The sequence below is a fragment of the Balaenoptera ricei genome, chromosome 2 (assembly GCF_028023285.1).
Source record: "Balaenoptera ricei isolate mBalRic1 chromosome 2, mBalRic1.hap2, whole genome shotgun sequence".
NCBI lineage: Eukaryota > Metazoa > Chordata > Mammalia > Artiodactyla > Balaenopteridae > Balaenoptera > Balaenoptera ricei.
In genome coordinates, this window is record NC_082640.1 from 139,083,235 (window position 1) to 139,108,140 (window position 24,906).

A 24,906-nucleotide genomic window follows, 5' to 3' on the forward strand; every position below is an offset into this window, starting at 1 on the left:
TTTGGGATGTTATTATGACTCTATCCCAGTACATTTTATTGCAATAATTTCCAAAGCCATGAATAAGAAAGGATGTTTGTTACATATTTAGAGAGGCTCATTTTGAAGAAAGTGGATATGGGGAGATGTTACAGAAGCATTTTTCATAATAAGAAATCACTCGGGGCCTATGGCTTGACTCTGGAGTGCAGATATAATTGCTTGTCCTTTTGGGGGCTGGGACATTAAATTGACTATATTCTTCATCTGATATGCATCTCATCATGATTTCTGAGATGGGAGATAGCTTTGCTTTGGAGCTGGAGATGGAATGGCCATGGGGTTCCCATGGTGGACTTTGTCTCCATTCTGCTTCTGCTGAGCTGGTGAAAATGGTTACACCCTCTCCTCTGTGGCTCCACCTTCCTTCTCCTAGTAGTTTCTTTCTCTCCCCTTCTGTCTTCTTCCTTTGTTCTCTTTTCTCTTCCTTATATTTCCTTCGGCCTTCTTGGTTTCTCCCTCTTTCACTCTCTCTGTTTTTCCTAGGATTGGGATATTCTCCTAGTCTGTTTCTTCCATTTTTACCAGTTAATTTCAATCCTGGTAACATCTGGAAAAACTCCCAGTTTAGTGCCAGTTGTTTTTCTCTGGGTTATATTCTTTTTATTGAGTAAAGCGGTTGAGATTGTTCCACAGCTTTAGAAAAACAAATAGATTAGAATTTTGGGGCTTCTCTTCTCATCTTGGGTTGCCAGATGTAGCAGATAAAAATACAGGACATGTTGTTAAATTTAAATTTCAGATAAATAGCAAATAATTTTTTAGCATATGTATACCCCATTTAATATCTGGGACATACTTGTCCTAAAAGTATCCCTTGCTTATCTGAAATTCAAATGTAACTGGGCAACCTGTATTTTATTTGGTGACCCTAGTCTTAACACATTTCAAAATCTGCTCTTGCTTTTATTCTGTGACTGACCTACCAGCAATAACTGCAGTTCAATTTCCATTTCCAGCTCTTAAGGCCAAGGAAATATAGGCATGATCTCATCATTTATGGTGAAAACACAATTATTACAGCAAGAAGTACTTCATTTGAGAAAGTTTTCCCCTGCCTTTATCTTTTGAAACTGAAGCATTTCCAGGAGTATGTGGAATAATAAAATTAAGAGGGCAATTTTATGGTGTTAAAGTAGTAGATGGAAATTAAAAGGCTGTTACTCAAGGCAGTTCTCATCCACTGCATGTGGCCGTTGTGATTACCTTGTAATTTGTTAATCTGAATATTCTGACATGCATTCAAGGAGTTCTGTATAGTGTCTGTTACAACAAAGAAAATTAATATGTCTCATATACTGGCACACAACAATGATACTTCTATATTTTTCCATTTTTATCTTTACGTCTTCATCACTTATTGGGCCTAAGTTTAGAAACATAATAGTTGAGGGTATTGAAATTCTCCAATTCTGCCCTGCTAACAATCCTTTCCTCTTGCCCTGTCCCCCTCATGGGTGAGTCTAGAGACAGACTTACACAAAGAAAAAAGATAATGAAAAAAAACAAGGTAATTCTACCTCATTATCTGAACCAATGTCCCTACTGTCAAGCTCTGGTAAAGACGGTTTGGACCATGTGGTTCAGACTTGGGGACTGTGTGAGGCCCCTCCCTCCCTCTGAGAGGTGTCAAAGTCGGAATAGAGTGAAGAAGACATCCATGCAGAAGGGCAGGACTGGCATGAGGTATTAGAGCCTCAGCAGAATGAGGAAGGCATCCATTTGGAAGGAAGAACTGGTGTCAGGTACTGGAGCCCAAGTGCGGTGAGGAGGGTGCCCATAAAGGGTAGGGGGCAACAACGGCAATATGAGATAGATTACATATAGGGAAATTATAAATTTCCTATAAGTAAACTTATTAAGGAAAATGGGAACTGGACTTCTCAATGTTGGAGAAGGGAGTTACAAATACACAAAGGGAGAAAACTAGAATTAGCACCCGGATATTGGACTGAATTAGAGATACTGGTGTAAACTAATGGATTTTAATATATATATATATATATATATATATATACACATATAAATAACTATAACTATAATGCACACTCTCTCTCTCTCCAAATATATATAAAAATGTGTGTATATATATACCCTTGCTCAGCCCACCAAGAGGGTATGGGGACAAAAGTGTTCTGTGAAAGAGGCATGTGAACGAACTTTAGAGTGGGAACGAAGTGTAAGATCTTCATATTGCACATTAATGCCCACCAGAGAGCATCTACTGTAGAAGAAACACTAAGTAACCAAGTAGACAAGATGACTTGGCCAGTAGATGTCAGCCAGCCTCTGTCACTGGCCACCCCAGGGCTTACTTATTGGGCTCAAGAACAGAATAGCCACTGAGGCGTATGTGGAGACTCTGCCTGGGCACAACAGAACATGGAGCCATTCCTGCTGCTGAATGTCTCACTTTCTAGCAACAGAAACCCAAACTGCCCCCCTGATATTGTACCAATCCTTGAGGAGACACACCAGCAACCTGATGGCAGGGTGATTCCATCAGGTGCCTTCTACCCTGCAAAGTCAATGATTCATCACTGATCAAAACTGACACATAATTCAGGTACAGGTTTGCCTTTCCTACCCACAGTACAGCAGCACTATCCAAATGTTCACAGATTGTCTGATAACCTGACACAGTATCCTGAAAAACGCCACCCTGGACTAAATGAAACTTCATGGCAAAGACCACCAGTGTGGGAAAAGATACATGAACATGAGATCCATTGGCTCTATCACATACTTCATCATCTAGAAGTTGCCAGCTTGATAGAGCTGTGGAAAGGACACTTGAAGGCACCGCTGACATGCTGAGTTGGAGGTAGACACCCTGTGAGGAAGGGGTGTTATCCTTCAAGATGTAAACCAAAAGCCATATTATGGTACTATGTCCCAAACAGGTGGAAGAACAACATGGACTGGGGAACCAAGGGACAGAAGTAGGAGTAGCACTGCTCTCCAGTATTCCCAGTGACCCACTCGGGGACTTTGTGCTTCCCATTTCTCACAACCCTTGGCCCTGTGGGTCTAGAAGTCCTGGTTCACAAAAGGGGGATATTTCCAACAGGTGGTGCATCAAGATACCTATTACACTTATTTCTGTGGCTGCCATGTGGTCACTTAAGGCTCCTTGTGCCAGTAGACTGGCAGGCACACAAAGGAGTTCCCACACTGCCAGATGGAGTTGACCCTGATCATTATAAGGAGGTAAGCCTGATACAAAATGGGGGTGGGAGGAATATATCTGGCACTCAGGTGATCTATTGAGGCATCCTGTGGTTCTCCCATACCTGATTTTAACTGTAAATGGGCAAGTATAGCAACCATAGACTGATAGGGTACAGTGAAGTGTAGCCCAGACCCTTCAGTGATGTGGGTCTAGGTCATTCCACCAAGCAAACCACTTAGACTAGTAGAAGTACTAGCCAAGGATGAGGGGAATCTAGAACAGGTGGTAAAAAAAAGGCAGTAATAACATTAGTTATAGCCTTGGGAACAACTGCCACAGCAGAAATCTACCTTCTTCCTCTAACCTTACTCTTGCAAGCTTCCCCAGAAATTGTGACCAACTAGAATCCTGGAGAAGTTGTATCTAGATGGAGTGAACTTAATGTGGGAAGCCAGTGAACCTGAGCACTGCACATATAGTAGGTGCTGCTGGTGCTCCACCCACATAACCTATAACCAGACCTATATCTTCCATCTTCTTCAAGTCCCATGGCTAGGATGCTTGGGAGGTTATATACTTCCCTCCTGGGGACAGACAATGATAGTCTGTTATAGGCAGGATGATTCTGCATTGTGATTTTTACCCCAGAGCACCCTCTGCATACAGGCACACATAACCCAGTGGTTCAGGCCAAGGTTAGACCACTGAGATCATATCCTCACTCAGCTCTCTCAATCCCTTAATGTTTTTCCTCAAGACCAGCCCCTCAATAAAACACCCTAAATCCCTACTGCAGGCTCTGCTTTTAGGGAAACTAACTTAAGACTGTGCCCTTCCTGATCCTAGGAGGCGGGAACAATTTTTAAGTTGACTTAAACCAATTGGAAGACTAATTCAACAATGGGTGGATTTCAGAAGGGAAAAGAACCCCATGGTATAATTAGGGGAAATTAAAAAAAAACCAAAACCTCCTCAAATAGAAAATTTAAGATACAGAAGTGTAGCTTAAGACTAAACACTAGAGGAAAGAAGAACTGGGTATAGTTGATCTCAAAAGCTAAATATCAACTAGCAATGGCAGTGCTATTGTTTAAATATTGTTAAAAACAGAGATATATTGAAGAAATTTAATGTCTAAACAGCTAAGAATAGGTCTTCCATTATTTTCTGAGTTGGTCAGACTCTTAATAGTTGTCCTATTTGATAACAGAGATTGTGGAGAAACTAGAGACCATGTAGGGTACAGCAACAAAATTGATTAAAGTGCACATAGTAGGTTCTGTGTGTGTGGAAAAGATTTTTTTGAGGGGAGAAGAGTGTTTTTATCAAGGAGAAGATCTTATTACTGACATTGTTTAGAAATGTCAATGACTGAATGATGAAAGATGATAACAAAAAGCAGACTGATTTTTTTTGTGAGTGTGTGTTTACACATTGGAAAATTTTAATCAAACAAACAAAGAAAAGAACTTATTGATTTCTTACTATGTATCCAGCCTGTAATAAGTACAAATAAAAAGATTACTGGTGAATTTGAGAAGACAGGATTTGCTAATCTTCAAAGGAATGCCATTTAAAGATCTCTGATACTTGTCGCCTGGCACTACCTAATTCTGCTGGCCACACCATCAGGAAATTGTGGATATTTAGTTCAAGACCAGTACAGTCACAGTGACTTCAAAAGCAGACTGATTTTTATTCAGTTTTTTTTTTGAATTTTATTTTATCTATTTTTTTAAACAGCAGGTTCTTATTAGTCATCAATTTTATACACATCAGTGTATATGTGTCAATCCCAATAGCCCAATTCATCACACCACGACCCCCACCACCCGCCACTTTCCCCCCTTGGTGTCCATACGTTTGTTCTCTACATCTGAGTCTCTACTTCTGCCCTGCAAACAGGTTCATCTGTACCATTTTTCTAGGTTCCACGAATATGCGTTAATATACGATATTTGTTTTTCTCTTTCTGACTTACTTCACTCTGTATGACAGTCTCTAGATCCATCCACGTCTCTACAAATGACCCAATTTCGTTCCTTTTTATGGCTGAGTAGTATTCCATTGTATATATGTACCACATCTTCTTTACCCATTCATCTGTCGATGGGTATTTAGGTTGCTTCCATGACCTGGCTATTGTAAACAGTGCTGCAATGAACATTGGGGTGCATGTGTCTTTTTGAATTATGGTTTTCTCTGGGTATATGCCCAGTAGTGGAATTGCTGGGTCATATGATGCCCAGTAGTGGAATTGCTGGGTCATATGGTAATTTAGTTTTTAGTTTTTTAAGGAACCTTCATACTGTTCTCCATAGTGGCTGTATCAATTTACATTCGCACCAACAGTGCAAGAGGGTCCCCTTTTCTCCACACCCTCTCCAGCATTTGTTGTTTGTAGATTTTCTGAGGATGACCATTCTAACTGGTCTGAGGTGATACCTCATTGTAGTTTTGATTTGCATTTCTCTAATAATTAGTGATGTTGAGCAGCTTTTCATGTGCTTTCTGGCCATCTGTATGTCTTCTTTGGAGAAATGTCTATTTAGGTCTTCTGCCCATTTTTGGATTGGGTTACTTGTTTTTTTAATATTGAGCTGCATGAGCTGTTTATATATTTTGGAGATTCATCCTTTGTCCGTTGACTTGAATGTAAATATTTTCTGCTATTCTGAGGGTTGTCTTTTCGTCTTGTTTGTAGTTTCCTTTGCTTTGCAAAAGCTATTAAGTATCATTAGGTCCCATTTGTTTATTTTTGTTTTTATTTCCATTACTCTAGGAGGTGGATCAAAAAAGATCTTTCTGTGATTTATGTCAAAGAGTGTTCTTCCTATGTTTTCCTCTAAGAGTTTTACAGTGTCCAGGCTTACATTTAGGTGTCTAATCCATTTTGAGTTTATTTTTGTATTATGGTGTTAGGGAGTGTTCTAATTTCATTCTTTTACATGTAGCTGTCCAGTTTTCCCAGCACCACTTATTGAAGAGACTGTCTTTTCTCCATTGTACATCCATGTCTCCCTTGTCATAGATTAGTTGACCATAGGTCAACTTGGGTTTATCTCTGGGCTTTCTATCCTGTTCCATTGATCTATATTTCTATTTTTGTGCCAGTACCATACTGTCTTGATTACTGTAGCTTTATAGTATAGTCTGAAGTAAGGGAGTCTGATTCCTCCAGCTCCATTTTTTACCCTCAAGACTGCTTTGGCCTTTCGGGGTCTTTTGTGTCTCCATACAAATTTTAAGATTTTTTTGTTCTAGTTCCGTAAAAATGCCACTGGTAATTTGATAGGGATTTCATTGAATCTGTAGATTGCTTTGGGTAGTATAGTCATTTTCACAATATTGATTCTTCCAATGCAAGAACATGGTATATCTCTCCATCTGTTTGTGTCATCTTCGATTTCTTTCATCAGTGTCTTATAGCTTTCTGCATACATGTCTTTTACCTCCTTAGGTAGGTTTATTCTTAGGTATTTTATTCTTTTTGTTGAAATGGTGAATGGGATTGTTTTCTTAATTTCTCTTTCTGATCTTTCGTTGTCAGTGTATAGGAATGCAAGAGATTTCTGTGCATTAATTTTGTATCCTGCAACTTTACCAAATTCATTGATTAGCTCTAGTAGTTTTCTGGTGGCATCTTTAGGATTCTCTATGTATAGTATCATGTCATCTGCAAACAGTGACAGTTTTACTTCTTCTTTTCCAATTTGTATCCCTTTTATTTCTTTTTCTTCTCTGAATGCTGTGGCTAGGACTTCCAAAACTATGTTGAATAATAGTGGCGAGAATGGACATCCTTGTCTTCTTCCAGATCCTAGAGGAAAAGTTTTCAATTTTTCACCATTGAGAATGACGTTTGCTGTGGGTTTGTCGTATATGGCCTTTATTATGTTGAGGTAGGTTCCCTCTATGCCCACTCTCTGGAGAGTTTTTATCATAAATGGGTGTTGAATTTTGTCAAAAGCTTTTTCTGCATCTATTGAGATGATCATATGGTTTTTATTCTTCAATTTGTTAATATGGTGTATCACACTGATTGATTTGCATATATTGAAGAATCCTTGCATCCCTGGGATAAATCCCACTTGGTCATGGTGTATGATCCTTTTAATGTGTTGTTGGATTCTGTTTGCTAGTAGTTTGTTGAGGATTTTTGCATCTATATTCATCCCTAATATTGGTGTGTAATTTTCTTTTTTTGTAGTATCTTTGTCTGGTTTTGGTATCAGGCTGATGGTGGCCTCATAGAATGAGTTTGGGAGTGTTCCTTCCTCTGCAATTTTTTGGAAGAATTTGAGAAGGATGGGTGTTAGCTCTTCTCTAAATGTTTGATAGAATTCACCTGTGAAGCCATCTGGTCCTGGACTTATGTTTGTTGGAAGATTTTAAATCACAGTTTCAACTTCATTACTTGTGATTGGTCCCTTCATATTTTCTGTTTCTTCCTGGTTCAGTCTTCGAAGGTTATACCTTTCTAAGAATTGGTCCATTTCTTCCAGGTTGTCCATTTTATTGGCATAGAGTTGCTTGTAGTAGTCTCTTAGGATGCTTTGTGTGGTGTCCGTTGTAACTTCTCCTTTTTCATTTCTAATTTTATTGATTTGAGTCCTCTCCCTCTTTTTCTTGATGAGTCTGGCTAAAGGTTTATCAATTTTGTTTATCTTCTCAAAGAACCAGCTTTTAGTTTTATTGATCTTTGCTATCATTTCCTTCATTTCTTTTTCATTTCTTTTTGATCTGATCTTTATGATTTCTTTCCTTCTGCTAACTTTGGGGATTTTTTGTTCTTCCTTCTCTAATTGCTTTAGGTGTAAGGTTAGATTGTTTATGTGAGATTTTTCTTGTTTCTTGAGGTAGGCTTGTATAGCTATAAACTTCCCTCTTAGAACTGCTTTTGCTACATCCCATAGGTTTTGGATCGTTGTGTTATCTTCGTAATTTGTCTCCAGGTATTTTTTGATTTCCTCTTTGATTTCTTCAGTGATCTCTTGGTTATTTAGTACTGTATTGTTTATCTTCCATGTGTTTGTGTTTTTTACATTCTTTTCCCTGTAATTGATTTCTAATCTCATGGCGTTGTGGTCAGAAAAGATGCTTGATATGATTTCAATTTTCTTAAATTTACTTGACTTGTGACCCAAGATGTGATCTATCCTGGAGAATGTTCTGTGTGCACTTGAGAAGAAAGTGTAATCTGCTGTTTTTGGATGGAATGTCTTATAAATAACAATTAAATCTATCTGTTTTATTGTGTCATTTAAAGCTTGTGTTTCCTTATTAATTTTCTGTTTGGATGATCTGTCCATTGGTGTAAGTGAGGTGTTAAAGTCCCCCACTATTATTGTGTTACTGTCGATTTCCTCTTTTATAGCTGCTAGCAGTTGCCTTATGTATTGAGGTGTTCCTATGTTGGGTATATATATATTTATAATTGTTATATCTTCTTCTTGGATTGATCCCTTGATCATTATGTAGTGTCCTTCCTTGTCTCTTGTAACATTCTTTATTTGAAAGTCTATTTTATCCAATATGAGTATTTCTACTCCAGCTTTCTTTTGATTTCCGTTTGCATGGAATATCTTTTTCCATCCCCTCACTTTCAGTCTGTATGTGTCCCTAGGTCTGAAGTGGGTCTCTTGTAGACAGCATATACATGGGTCTTGTTTTTGTATCCATTCAGCAAACCTGTGTGTTTTGGTTGGAGCATTTAATCCATTCACGTTTAAGGTGATTATTGATATGTATGTTCCTATGACCATTTTCTTAATTGATTTGGGTTTGTTTCTGAAGGTCCTTTTCTTCTCTTGTGTTTCCCACTTAGAGAAGTTCCTTTAGCATTTGTTGTAGAGCTGGTTTTGTGGTGCTGAATTCTCTTAGCTTTTGCTTGTCTGTAAAGCTTTTGATTTCTCCATCGAATGTGAATGAGATTCTTGCCAGGTAGAGTAATCTTGGTTGTACGTTCTTCGCTTTCATCACTTTAACTATATCATGCCACTCCCTTCTGGCTTGTAGAGCTTCTGCTGAGAAATCAGCTGTTAACCTTATGGGAGTTCCCTTGTATGTTTTTTGTCATTTTTCCCTTGTTGCTTTCAATAATTTTTCTTTGTCCTTAATTTTTGTCAATTTGAATACTATGTGTCTCAGTGTGTTTCTCCTTGGGTTTATCCTGCCTGGGACTCTCTGTGCTTCCTGGACTTGGGTGGCTATTTCCTTTCCCATGTTAGGGAGGTTTTTGACTATAATCTCTTCAAATATTTTCTCAGGTCCTTTCTTTCTCTTTTCTCCTTCTGGGACCCCTATAATGCAAATGTTGTTGCATTTAATGTTGTCCCAGAGGTCTCTTAGGCTGTCTTCATTTCTTTTCATTCTTTTTTCTTTATTCTGTTTCGTGGCAGTGAATTCTCTTATCCTTTTTTCTGCCTCAGTTATTCTGCTATTGATTCCTTCTCGTGTATTTTTCATTTCAGTTATTGTATTGTTCATCTCTGTTTGTTTGTTCTTTAATTCTTCTAGGTCTTTGTTAAACATTTCTTGCATCTTCTCGATCTTTGCCTCCATTCTTTTTCCGAGGTACTGGATCATCTTCACTATCATTATTCTGAATTCTTTTTCTGGAAGGTTGACTATCTCCACTGCATTTAGGTGTTTTTCTGGGGTTTTATCTTGTTCATTCATCTGGTACAAAGTTTTCTGCCTTTTCATTTTGTGTATCTTTCTGTGAATGTGGTTTTCCTTCCACAGGCTGCAGAATTGCAGTTCTATTTGCTTCTGCTGTCTGTCCTCTGGTCTTTATTCAGTTTTATGATTGTTTAAAAATTGTCTACAGGGAGTTCCCTGGTGGTCCAGTGGTTAGGACTCCTCGCTTCCACTGCAGGGGGCATGGATTTGATCTTTTGTTGGGGAACTAAGATCCCACATGCCACTCAGCATGGCCAAAAAATAAATAAATAAAAATAAAGATAGGGGCTTCCCTGGTGGCGCAGTGGTTGAGAATCTGCCTGCTAATGCAGGGGACACGGGTTCGAGCCCTGGTCTGGGAAGATTCCACATGCTGCGGAGCAACTAGGCCCGTGAGCCACAACTACTGAGCCTGCGCATCTGGAGCCTGTGCTCCGCAACAAGCGAGGCCGCGATAGTGAAGAGGCCCACGCACTGCGATGAAGAGTGGCCCCCACTTGCCACAGCTAGAGAAAGCCCTCGCACAGAAACGAAGACCCAACACAGCCAAAAATAAATATAAAAATAAATAAATAAAATTTAAAAAAGATAAAAAAATTGTCTACAGACAATACAATTTCCTATTGCATGTTCCCAGGTGGTCTGCTCCCACTTCCCTGTTCTTGGCATGATAATGATGCACACATAGGACAAAACCCTGAGATAAAGTAACAAGAATGTTTGGGAATAGTGTTATGCAAGGAAGGCATGGGTTATGCCCTGAGGCTGATTTGTGACAAGTACAGAAATTGAGAGTCAAGTCTTAGATGGTTTTTAATAGCAATTTGATTTTGCTGATATCCAGTATCATTTTCTAGTAATTCATTTTCATTGTCTTTTACCAAACAATTGGTCTGTGACAGTGGGGAAATTAAAAAAAAAATCATTCTTTACCACAGATACTTTGGGAAACACTAGTTTATAAGTCTCCTGTTGAATTACAGCAGGCACACTGAAGTGTCTTGATTAAACAAGATGGTGAATGAATCGATGATTCCAAAAACGTACCAAATGGCTGGGCTTGAGGAAGGAATGAACTAGAAGTTACCAAAGCTGATTATACTGGAACATAGCATGCTACGTTAGGACAATTTTAAACATCAGATTCTATTCTGGAACAAATTTAATATTGTTCTCCAGGTGTAAAGCTTGTTAGTGTGGAGAAGATCAAGATGTATTTAGATGGTTGCTTTCATTATTGACTTACCTGAAGGTAACAGACTGGAACCAGATAACTCCTTGGGAACAGTACTCACCTTGAATTCCTTCATGGGGCAGAATATGGGTAATTGGAAGGCCACCAGGAATAAAATTAGTAATATATGGATGGCTGTGTGCAGAAAAGAGTAGGAGGGACTTAGGGCTCAATCCCAGAGCAGTGATAACTGGGATGACTAAGGCAGTGTATAATGGAAGACATTTCTGAGTGAAGTAATTAGAAGATGAATGAAAGCGTCAATCTCTAAGTGACAGGGATTTCTTTCTACCCCAGTTTTAATTCTGATCCCTTGATTCTTCTGTTGTTTGAAATCTTAAAACAGTTTGGCATTTCCTTTTCAAAAATGCCACCAGTCATGATTCAAGTAGCAACTTAACTCCAAAATGCTAACTTTCTCTATGTTACAACACAGAGTAGAAAGAAAGAATATTTATCTTGCAGGGGATTTTTAAATCTGTGACTTTTATAATTTCTACTGTAGATACTATGAGGTATAATTATTAGTTATCTTCACTCCATTATTCATCCATTCATTTCATACTTTATGGTGTATTAGGAAATAATCCTTTGGCAAATGAATGGACTAGATGAATAGAAAATAGACTGGAATAAATTTAAGTCTGAGGAATGCAAGATGTTCTTGCCTATGGGAAAAAGGAGATTTATTTTCCTTTTTGAATCTAGTATGCTTGGAAAACAGTCTGAGAAATCCATTGTTCCATATATTCCAGCAGTCAATGGGTTAAAAAATGTAGGTACATCGGGGTCCAAATGCTTTATGCTTACAATGTCTCTTAGGAACACAGGCATAATGTTTTACTGGCTTTTTGAAAAAGAGAAATCAGAGATATTTCTTACACAATCATAGGCACTGTGGAAAACATTTTTGAACTGATAACCCATTATCCAGTGTTCTGCCTTAGTCAAATTGCTACTATGTCATAAAACAGATTGTTATATTGTCATAATAAAAGTTATATTAAGAAAAGACCTTTTTATTAGGTAGCTATCTCATGACCTTGTTCAATATCCACTTCCAGTATATAATCAATCTCCATGAAATTCTTTCCATGTTTAGCTTGAATTTTTTCAGTAATCATTGAATCCCTCTTTCTCTAGCTTCTTTCAAGAATTACTTTGGTAAAGCATGGCTGTAGGCAGCGTATGAGACCCACATTCAAAACTGCTTGATAGTTTTCTGACTGAACTTGAAACTTGGACTTTCTTACCCATCTATATGACACAGGAGGCCAAGCCGGACTCTCTTGATGGAAGCAAAGCAGAACCTGTGGGAAGAGACAGAAGGAAATAAAGATGCTGGAGGTGGCTGTGTCTCCTGGGAGTTTAGTCCCCATGGAAGGCTTTACATCTCCAAGGTTTCCTATCCATAATCCAATACTCCCCTGTGGCTAATAATTTCTGACTATTTATCATGTGTTATTTCCAGAGGGAACATTGCTCTAAACAATAAATACCATACTTTATTAAAAGAAAAACCCAGCAAAAATGGCAAGTGGGTGAATGTAGAACTTATTAATTACCCCTGGTGAGGTGAAGTGTGGGTGAGCTTAATAAAGCCTTTCAAAACTAAGTTTCAAATGGCTGATAGACCTCCACAGACTCTGTCAACATGCATGCACTGTATTATTTTCATTGATCATAACTTATGGAATTTTAAGAAAAAACTTTAAAAAGTATGCAGCATAATCTACTGAACATAAAACACAGGATCCTTTCTTCCCATTAACTAAGTTAGAGCTCTTTTATGTGCATAACCTTAATAAAGTATTCTAATTTTGTGGCATTAAATGGTACAATAAGCTGTTATACAATTTTCCTTCTCCTCCACAAAGACACTGAATTCTAAGGTATACCAATATTGTTAATAATTGTCATCAGTTAACTGTTGTTTGAGGCTCTACAAAAACAATTTATGTGGGATTTCTCCCCATATACTTCAAAAAAAAAAAAAAAATATATATATATAGGTTCGAACATTAGTGTAGTAGAAAGGTTGACTTTTGGCTTTTGTGATCAGGGAGTCTGGAATTCCTAAATAATCTCACTCAGTTTTGATATGTAAAATCTTATTTAATCTTTATTTTGTTTTATTCCTCTTTTGTTACCTTTATTTTTGTTCTTGAAAGTTCAACCTTTAATTGAGTCCCCCTATACACTTGGACTGAAAGCAATTTGTAAATATTGTATCTCACTAAAGATACAATATCTTATATTGTATCTCACTAAAGGATGATTACCATACTTATATTTCTTTTGATTAATTTAATTGCTGTCTGTCACTATTGTTATTTTGTAGTATTTATGTATAGAGATATTATTTTATTACACTTTTTATATTTATAGAAAATGGTACCATTTATATTAGGAACTTCTGAAAATTTTAATGAAATGCATTTATAAATATAAAGTACAAAATAAATTTCACTTCTTTATGAAAATTCCAAACAGAAAGAAGTACCAATGAAAACTAAGTTTAATCTGGATAAATTTCCTATGTCATTTAAGAAAAAATAATGATTGGGCCAGTTCATGTATTTATCACACTTGAAGTCTAGCACTTTTTTCCATAATGAGAAAGAAATAGTACTCATTTTTCTTGGCTAAACAATTTTGCATACAGCGTTCCTTTTTTTTAAAACCAGAAATGCTGGCTTCTCGGGCATGGCAAGCCTGTGGGTGGTCAGCTGATAGCTAGCTGTGTGTGTTCCCTGGTTTCAGTGGTACCTGAGCTCAGCAGTCCCCTCTCAGTGGAAATGTGGAAAAGTGAACACCTCTTAAAGCCATGGAGGGAACAATGTGCTCCTCTCCTGGGACGACCCCCTCCCCACATCCAGTGCACATGACAGAGGGTTGGGAGGTCCAGAGTCACCTGCTGCCCTGGTCCAGCCAGTCTCCTTCAGAAGGAGCCTTGCCAAAGGCAGGTCAAGAGTAGAGGCAGATCCTATGGCAAAAAGCAGCTTTGTTCCCATTCTCTGCTGGAGCTAGTTCCTTCTGCTGTGGCCACATGGGCTGGTGGTAGCAGAGGAGAAGGCTGAGACAAGAGAATATGAGGGAAGTGATGAAGGATCACATGTCCACTCTGTCCAGGAAATGTGTCACCAAGGTCCTACTCAAAAAACAGGGATGGGCTCTGCATTTCCTATGTTAAACTGCGGATGCAATATCAGAGACATAACTCTTGTGCTGCCCCAGAAGTGAGTGCCAGTAGATGATACCTCCTTTACCTTAGAATCCAGCTTCCAGATTAATAAAAATTACCATGTCCTTGAACATCAATTTAGATGACTCAGTGTTTCCAAACTTGAAAGTTCTAGGTGGCTAAGAGACCTCCTTTTAGTGGGTGATTTTTTTTTTATTGTTTCTCTTCAATATATTGAAAACATACAAAGACAACATAACTTTAAGTTTAGGTTATTGGTGGAATTTATATATGTTGGGAAAATAAAAGGGCAGAGACTTAATTAGTTATGGTCATTTGAATACAAAGAGCCTGAGATGAGTATTGACCTTAAGGTATCTTTCTTACCTATTCATCTTACGCTAATGTTTCAATTTATATTGGTCTGGTTCCTGAATTTTAGTAGTCACCGTTTACAGCTGTTCCATTGGTTGTCTCTCATTTGCTTTCCAGAAGGCATGTTTTCTTCAAAAGCACCTCATAAATCACTTTCTCCCATTCTCTGTTTGGGCAGGATATGTTCTTTTCTAATGATAGATGCTATGGTACCATTTGTTCTCAACCCAAATGATATAAAATTGGCTGTGAGCCACTGCTCAGATTTCTGTTTTTATATCTGTCCCTGCTTTTGTAAAAGATACCTCCTGTGAACACAGCTCAGATTTCTGTTCTCCTTAGCTAGATGCACACAACATCTTAAACTTAATTTTTTGTTGTTGTTGGAAGTATTTTTAGTTTGTCTAATTTTCATAATCCTTGCATTTCATCAGGGTGAACCAGAATTTCTGTAGAATCACTTTACCTAACAAAGGAGCAGCTTACAAATCCTTAAAATGTTATTTTACTTCTTATGAATAATAATTGTCTTGAATGTTGATTGTCATCATAGGTTGATGCTGCAAGAGGAAGCCCACCGATGCACTGGCAGATGGTTGCACTTTATAAAGATGAGCATGTCTTTAGTTTGGGGAGTTTGGGTTTTAATTCATGCAGGGAGTCACTAATGTGCCAACACCCGTTCTGTAGACTTGGCCTGACTGCAAGAACTGCCCTTCCCTCCTGCCCAGGATCAGGATGGACTCTTCCCGTGGATGGTGGCTGCTGGGCCCATGTTACCTGTCTCCCTCTCCTTTCCCTCCTCTCTCTCCATCCCAGTTGCTGCTTCCTGAAGGCCCAGACCAATTGTGTCTTAAGGTCCAGGCTGACCAGACTGGAGCTCACAGAGCATTTAAATAGATGGGCAAAACACTCTTCTCAACTTGCCGGAACCCCAGGGGTCTGATCCCAGATCTTGTGCCCTCTGCTAGAGGGAGAAGGAAAGCCTGAGACTGTGACTTGAGTTTTGAGATGGAACTTGCAATAGATGTTCACAGACCAACAACATAACCAATGATGCTTCTGATGTCTAGGACTATTAGCACATTATTGCTATTTACCTGCATAATTCCTATGAGAACTGGAGAGATCCGACAAAGGAAAACACAGAAAACCATGCTCTGTTTTCATGTAAGACTTCCATCACGAAGAAGAGATTTTCTAATTTCACTAAGGATTACCGAAAGCTGTCTATGTATTACAGATCTAGTTGCTCCTAAACTCAGTTTATATTTCCCAGCTTATTTCCTATGTCTAAATGGTATTTTCCCTTCAGAGAGGAAAATTATAACCCAATTATAAGATTTTCCCCAGTAGTTGTAAGGTGTTTCCTTCAGTTTCTGTCAACTATATTTCAAGATGGAGAGAGCTACTAGTAATTTGCCAGCCTGTCTGAAAGATGTTAAGAGTAGCAGACAGATCACTCAGATAACACATAACATTATTTCAAAAGCTATATAATGGCTGCAAATGGTTCTACACCTACTCCCTTCGAAAATATGAACAAGAACTTCTATGAGACAGAAATGTCATTCAAAGGAAGTCAAGACAAAGTAATACACTTTGGATATATACTACATTCATGACAGAGAATATTAACTTCTGGTAAAACTCTAAAAAATTCTGGATTAGGACGGACGAATCTTTTACTAAAGAGACAATCTGATCTTTGGGAGATGTGCTTTTGAGTAGAATATTGCTTGATTGTATTATATTTTGTAGAGAAGGATATTTTACATTTTGAAAGATTCATGCCATTAGACCTTACTGTTATAAAAGAAGAAGTAACAGGTTTTATAGCTTTACTAAGTAAGTGAATGAAAATCTTATTATACTCCCAAGTATGATATACTTTAAATCACACATTAGGCCTCCCCAAGCAGAACAAACAAGTTACAGATCTATTATTTTAATTTCAGCTTCATACCACACTGGGCATCATTTCCTACAAGCATGGTGCTAATACATGTGATGTATTAATCAGTGACACCCTGATGTGTCAGGCAGCCAGCTACACCCAGCAGGTTCCCACAGCCTAGCAGATGGCCCACTATTCAAACACATCCTAACACCTGTTCTTTAGGGAACTTCTCACCCAGGCCTCCTCCCTAAACTCAAAGAAATTTTTTGCAACACTTGTGGAAGTCATTCCATTATCTTTTATTACACAAAAAGACAGTTTCTATTTCAGAACTCTGCTGGGGTTGCGGAGGCGGAGATGGAAGAGAATGTTTTTGAGCCCCCAGTAGAGAGACAGAGAGAGTGTGTTGTGGCCTGCAAGCAGGTGAGACCATGGGGTGGGCCCCGCAGCTGCCCTCTGTTCACTGCACCATCTGCTCTGCAGCTGGGACAATACCAGGTGCTGGTTAGACAATTAACTTGCCCCTGCAGAAGGCCACCTTTAACCTAAAAAGCAACTACTAAATTGCCCCAGATGGTGGGTTAATGCCAATCCATGGCCTATTTAAGATGATCTGGGCAGCAAAATCTTGAGAGAAAGTGTTTAATCAATTAAAAAAAAAAACAAAAAACTTTTAAGGGACTAGGTCATTAACGGAAAGGTCTTACCTTAGAATTTCACTTTTTTATCTACAATTATTTGAAGATACAAGTGTACATATTTAGATAAAGTAGCCCCAGTGGCATAGATAAAAGAGCCAGTTACAGAACCCTGAACTATTTTGATCATGAAGAGCGCTAGGAAGATCATTGAGGATTGTGGCAAAAGTCAGTCATAAAAATCCCTTGGAGGAAAAAAATATCCCTTGGATAGTTCTCTAAATTTTGGAATCTGTAACTGACTCTGTTTACTAAAAGTATAATTAAAGGTAGTTATTCCATAGCAAATCTATTTTTACATGCTCAACTGCAACTCAAAATGCAGGTGTTACTGGTAGTTTGAATTAGGGCAAAATGGTAACCTATAATTTAAAATAGAACGCAGCCAAGACATGGTAAAACTATATCTCAAAGTTCTTCATTAAAAGGCAAATTAATGAAAACTGAATTAGGCTATGGGGCAGAAGGATACTTAATTGTAAAATGAACCAAAGCAGGTCATTAAACTGACAAACAGGATGAATAGCTGATTCTCAAAACCAGAGCCAATTTGACAACAATCGCTACATAGGAAAGCTCTTGACTAGGCATATAAAATAGAGGAGGAAGGGCAAAGATGAAGTTTCCAGAACTGGGGACAAATGAAAACCTTAGTAAGTCATTAGCTCTGCATACTTCTTCACAGAATAGTCTACTGCTGTTTACAGCTGCTTGAGGTCATTTAATCAAATATACTCTCTAGAACATTTTCTAGAACCCTTCTAGTTAATCTTGGCAGTGGTCTGGGGAGGGCAGCAGTGTTGAAAAGCAGCAGTTCCCAGCTATAGCTTTGACTTTCTAGAACCAAAAGGGTCATAAGAGAGTCAGAGTGAGCAGAAAGAAGACTGCAAATGTGTGTCCTGCAGGGCTTCTACAACACTCCCCCTCCTTGTCCTCAGGTGGGTCTACAGAGCAGGGATTATTTGAGGGCTGCTACAGGGTAGGCTCATTGCTTGGTTCTGGAGATCCATTGTTAAGTCAGATATACACTGTCTGTGATCTGGTGCAGGCGGAGCTTAAAGTCAAGTCAATAGAGGTGAAAGGGAAAGGAAAGGGACCTAGAATGGTTTCCAGTTACTGTCATATCTCCCCATACCCCCTGCTTTGGGTTTGGGGGTGGGGGAAGGGAAAAAGGGAAGAGGAAAAGAAGAGACCTTTCAAGGAGAAAGGTTGGAAAGAACAGAGATGCGAAAAATGAAATAAACACACCTCAGAAATACTAATGGCTAACGCATTTTGAGAACTTACATTGCCACCATGGCCAATTTCAAGCTACCAATCTGATGTCACTGAACGTGGGACTTGGGCAGAAATTCACAGTAGTTCACCATTATATGCTATTTGCACCATATAGATTCAACAGATGTAAATAATCTCAGAACCATAGATAATAGTAAAATGTAGTCAAATAATTAGGAAGTGATGAGTTTTGATTATTTATTACCTGATTTAATATAACTTATTCATTAAATTATATAATTTAATTTTTAATAGGGGCTATATTTAACAATGACGTGCAAAATTCCTGAAAATTTAACAGTTGACTTTTGCAAACAGATACAAGCCCTCACACTATTGCTTATGAAGCAAGTACTCTTATTATCCCCATTTTATGTTAATAGGAAAATGAGGAAGAGAGAAGTTTAGTAATTTGACCAAGTTTCCATAATTTGTGAATGCCTGAGCTGAGGCAACAAACTGAGGCTCCAAAGCTTTTCTGCTTCTCTGCTGGGGAAGTGTAGACAAAACAGCCCCCAGTGACCCCAAAGTCATCTCTATCTACATGCTAATTATTGGCTGTGAGAAAAACTATTTTGTGGGTCTCTAGTGGGGAGAGTAGCTTTAGGAAGGGATAGATGACTCTAGCCTGGATGGTTGAAGGCTGGTGAGAGGGAATCCCCACCAAGCTAAAAAAGACTGCTGCTTCCTCCCTCTGCCCCCAGAAGGAGGCTGCATCTGAACTCAAGCTAATATGCAGAGTCTTGTTGAATGTTCTTTGAGGACAATATCAGAACTTTTCTTCTTAAATTAATGTAAACATGAGATGTCATTTCTGGCTAAGATGAATGAATTTATAGAATTATAACAGCCATTTGGGCTAAATCCATATTCTCTCCAGAATCCTCGCAGAGATTTCTGAGAGGGTCATAACTCTCAGTGAGAAAGACACAATTATTTAGGGGTGAGGGAGGAAATGTTACCATTCAAGCAAAGAGTTTGTTATAAGAATTAAGTAAATATTGCTGGTCATAACCATTACTAACACTAAACTGACAGCAGCAAATTACTTTCGCTCATGACTTTTGGTGATTCCCATTTTATGCATATATTTTGAAATAATAATTATTATTCCAAAATTTAGAACAGAAAATATATATCCTATAGAATACTAGATACTTTAGAATAGAGTATTAATGTAAAGCTTGATATTATGTATAAGATTTTCTTTCCATTATAACTGTACATTTTAATGATCTGTAGTTGATAAAAGCAATTTATATCATTAAACTGCTTTTTGCTATGGCATTTTGTTTTTTTTTTTTTTTTAGAAATTCACGTTCTTTATTTATTTATTTATTTATTTATGACTGTGTTGGGTCTTCGTTTCTGTGCGAGGGCTTTCTCTAGTTGCGGCAAGTGGGGACCACTCTTCATCGCGGTGCGCGGGCCTCTCACCATTGCGGCCTCTCTTGTTGCGGAGCACAGGCTCCAGACGCGCAGGCTCAGTAATTGTGGCTCACGGGCCCAGTTGCTCCGTGGCATGTGGGATCTTCCCAGACCAGGGCTCGAACCCATGTCCCCTGCATTGGCAGGCAGATTCTCAACCACTGCGCCACCAGGGAAGCCCAGCTATGGCATTTTGTGATGAACTAATTAATAACTTAGACTCATAAAGTGGGTATCTCAGTGAATTAATTTATATTCATAACCTATGATCCTAGACTGCATATTTATGAATCTCAAGAAAGTAAAAAAAAATCCATATTCATTTTTGACATAAATGTAAATCACTTCAAACATTATTTGAAGTGAATAAATGTATAAAAACATTCATTACTTGGAGGCTAATTCATCTGCATTATGAATTTATGAAGATTGTGCCTCTTGTGGTCTCCATGGTAACAAAAATAAAACAAGTTAACGGGAAGAGGTTTCTCTTAATCTCTATAAAAGGGGTTAAGGCCCTTTTACGACATATTCAAATTTAAACCATCAAATCAAATTTACATTCAGTCAGCTTCAAAGATTAAAAAGGTGATCAATACACTTGAATGTAACTTTCAATAACCAAACAACCCAATTACCAAATTCAGTGCTGGGCACAAGTGTCCTTCATAGCATAAGGATAAAAACAACATCGTAATCTAGTTCAGATATCACTAAACTATTCACTAATACATTTGCTTAATGAGCCTATAGCCTCATTAATTTTCTTATTCAGGTTTTCAGTTTTCATTCTACTAATGAATATTGGCCACATTGATTGATTATGAGTTCTCTGGCTGACAGAGGTGGAGGCCAGGTCATGCTAAAGGCAATGGAAAGTGAATTCAAAGGAGAGCTGGAAAGATGGCAGTAGAGCTCTCATTGTGGCATCTGGGAAGTGCCCTCAGAGGACACAGGTAAATCTGAGCCCCCACTTCAGCTACTGCGTGTTCATTTTTCCTCTTTCATGCCCATCCATAACCACTGTCTGCTTTCAAGCCTTCCAGAGCCATGTAACATTTGAGACCTCTCAGTAACAGAATTCACTAGCTCAGCAAGGACTACTACATGTTCAACAAAACCTTTTCCTTTACCTCCTGGTCACACGGCTAAATCACAGTTCCCTGACTCCCTTGTACATGAGTGAGTTATGATCAACGAAACAAGGGCAAACCACGTTGACCATTTCCAGGCCTGTCATGCAAACTTTCTATGTGATCCTCTGTGTCTTCTCAGTCCCTATTTGCCAGTTGGATGCAGGGGATCCAACAGAGAAGTCTGAGATCCTAGCAAATTAGAGTCATATGGGGGAAGGAGACCCTGAATGACCACAGTGAAAGCTGTCCTCCAGCCCAGAACACCCTCATTAGACTTGACAGTAGAGCAAAAATAAACTTTTATTGTGTTAAGCCACTGACATTTTGAGATTTGACTGTCACAGCAGCTAGCCTTATTTACTCTAGTACAATGGGGAAGGGGAAGCAGTTTTATACAATATGAAATTGTTTCTCCTTGATGCCTTTGTCAAGGCTGCCCCCTTTTTGTTAAAACTACACTACCATTTTCAGTGGAGTGATGACCCTTGATGCTTAGATACCAAAAAGTAGCTATTTTTAGTAAGAAAACAAAAAGTGTTACAAAGGCTCAGAGAAGGGGAGAAAGGTACAAATATATAAAACATCTGACTTTTAGTGGTTTTGTTGCATAACAATACATATACAAATCATGCAAAACATAAAAATACAGGCAGTAATCTCTTCCTAAACAATGAACGGATAAACAGAATATTACCCAACAGCTAGAAGAAATAAGTAGGCTAAAATAATATTATATAGGATAATTACATTCTAAATGTACAGCATTTTAAATTGTAAAGTTAGAAGAGAGATCTCTTTTGACAAGAAGTCTCTCAAAATTGTTATAGGTAAATATAACTTCTTTACAAAACAATAGAAAAAAAGGAGCTAGTAAACCATTTATGAAAAAACCAATTAATCATTAAAGTGACACTTAATAGCTTTAAATTGCTAATCCCTAACATACTTCTGTTTATTTCTTTAGCCTAAGGAAATAATAATATTAAAAACTGCTTGTCAGTAAAATTTACAATCAGTGTGATAGCAACTTTTACTCCCAAATTTTTAAGAAATTGGATTCTTGAAAGTTTTACTTATTTTGTTTTGTTTTTAGAAAAGTTTTAAATTATATACATGCACAACTTATTGGCACGTTAAATATGTACAGCCATACAAAAACAGACGTAGTGATCAGTGGAACAGAACAGAGAGCCCAGAAATAAACCCACATACCTATGGACAATTAATCTTCAACAAAGGAGGCAAGAATATACAATGGGGAAAAGACAGTCTCTTCAACAAGTGGTGTTGGGAAAGCTGGATGGCCATATGTTAATCAATGAAGTTAGAACACACCCTCAAACCATACACAAAAATAAACTCAAAATGACTTAAAGACTTAACTATAAGACAAGGCACCATAAAACTCCTAGAAGAGAACACAGGCAAAACATTGTCTGACATAAATCGTACCAGTGTTTTCTAAGGTCAGTCTCCCAAGGCAATAGAAACAAAAGCAAAAATAAACAAATGGGACCTAATCCAAACTTATAAGCTTTTGCACAGCGAAGGAAACCATAAACAAAATGAAAAGACAACCTACAGACTGGGAGAAAATATTTGCAAACAATGCGACTGACAAGGGCTTTATTTCCAAAATATACAAACAGCTAATACAACTCAACAACAACAAAGCAAACAAACCAATCAGAAAAAGGGCAGAAGACCTAAACAGACACTTCTCCAAAGAAGACATACAGATGGCCAAGAGGCACATGAAAAAATGCTCAACATCGCTAATTATTAGAGAAATGCACATCAAAATTACAATGAGGTACCACCTCACACCAGTCAGAATAGCCATCATTAAAAAATCTACAGATAGCAAATGCTGGAGAGGGTGTGGAGAAAAGGGGACCCTCCTACACTGTTGGTGGGAATGTAAATTGGTGCAGCCACTATGGAAAATGGTATGGAGATTCCTCAAAAAGATAAAAGTAGAGGGACCTCGCTGGTGGTACAGTGTTTAAGACTCTGCGCTTCCAATGCAGGTGGCCCGGGTTCGATCCCTGGTCAGGGAACTAGATCCCACATGCCACAACTAAGAGCCCACATGCCACAACTAAGGGAGCCCGCATGTGGGCAACAAAGATCCCTCCTCCTGCAACGAAGACCCAGTGCAGCCAAATAAATAAATAAATAAATATTAAGAAACCCCAAAACTAAAAATAGAGTTGCCATATGATACAGCAATTCCACTCCTGGGTATATACCCAGACAAAACTATAATTTGAAAAGATACATGCACCCCTATGTTCATAGCAGCACTATTTACAATAGCCAAGACATGGAAACAAGCTAAACGTCCATCGACAGATGAATGGATAAAGAAGACGTGGTAATGGAATATTACTCAGCCATAAAAAAGTATGAAATAATGCCATTTGCAGCACCATGGATGGACTTAGAGACTATCATACAAAGCGAAGTAAGTCAGAAAGAGAAAGACAAATACCATATCATGTCATTTATCTGTGGAATCTAAAATATGACACAAGTGAACTGACCTAAGAAATAGAAACAGACTCACAGACATAGAGAACAGACTTGTGGTTGCCAAGGAGGGGAGGGTAGAGGAGGGAAGGATTGGGAGTTTGGGATTAGCAGAGGCTAATTATTATGTATAGGATCGATAAACAACAAGGTCCTACTGTACAGCACAGGGAACTATATTCAATATCCTGTGACAGGGCTTCCCTGGTGGCACAGTGGTTAAGAATCCGCCTGCCAATGCAGGGGACACGGGTTCAAGCCCTGGTCTGGGAAGATCCCACATGCATGGAGCAACTAAGCCTGTGTGCCACAACTACTGAGCTTGTGCTCTAGAGTCCGCAAGCCACAACTACTGAAGCCCACGCGCCTAGAGCCCGTGCTCCGCAACAAGAGAAGCCACCGCAATGAGAAGCCTGTCCACCGCAACGAAGAGTAGCCCCTGCTCGCCACAACTAGAGAAAGCCCACGCATAGCAAGAAAGACCCAACTCAGCCAAAAATAAATAAATAAATAAATAAATTTATATATGAAAAAAAATATATCCTGTGACAAACCATAATGGAAAAGAATATGAAAAAGAATATATATATATAACTGAGTCCCTATGCAGTACAGCAGAAATTAACACAACACTGTAAATCAACCATACTTCAATAATATTTTAAAAAATTAAAAAAGAAAAAAGAAAACTAAAACAAAAACCTGCTGGAAAAAAATAATGTACAGCCATATTAGACATTTAAGTTTGACCAAAATAAAGATTGAATATTTAAAAGGAAACTAAAGAAAGGAGTATTTTAAAAAAATTTTGCCTATTATCATTTGATATTCAAAACAAAAATAAAAACACTACAATCTAGTTTAAACAATAATAATACAAATAAGCATCACAGTTAACATCCAACAAACTATCAACATCTAATGAACCACCCATCGCCATTCTAGTCTGTGCACTTCTCTCCTCTCTATTTCAAAGGATAAGCTGATGTTTTTGAAAGCACCTTCTCAACTATAAAGCATAATATGAAGGTAGTGTAAGATATCATTCAATCTAGATGATTTGAGGACAATGTCATAACAAGTAAAGACATATGAGATTTAAGCTTCCTTCTATTAGCCTACACTCCCACCTTCACATCCAGGAACATGAACATTTGGAGACACTCTCTTATTCAATTAACATCTATGCAAGTATAGGTTATCACCTCACTCCCTCCACCCCTCTGCCTTTTTTTTTTCCCCAAAG

The 24,906-nt window shown here is 38.2% G+C and overlaps 1 long non-coding RNA gene across 2 annotated transcripts in view; it reads right to left on the reverse strand.

Moving 5' to 3' along the window:
* Positions 1-24,906, reverse strand: part of LOC132359719 (uncharacterized) — a 96,338-nt gene that overhangs the window by 53,396 nt on the left and 18,036 nt on the right. Inside the window, exons 3-4 of one of the 2 annotated variants that reach the window (XR_009500913.1) lie at positions 12,383-12,439; positions 11,191-11,264 (exon numbers count right to left, since the gene is read on the reverse strand). This is a non-coding gene — a long non-coding RNA (uncharacterized LOC132359719). Of the gene's footprint in view, positions 1-11,190; positions 11,265-12,382; positions 12,440-24,906 lie in introns of those variants that run through there. The other variant, XR_009500914.1, reaches the window with a different exon arrangement.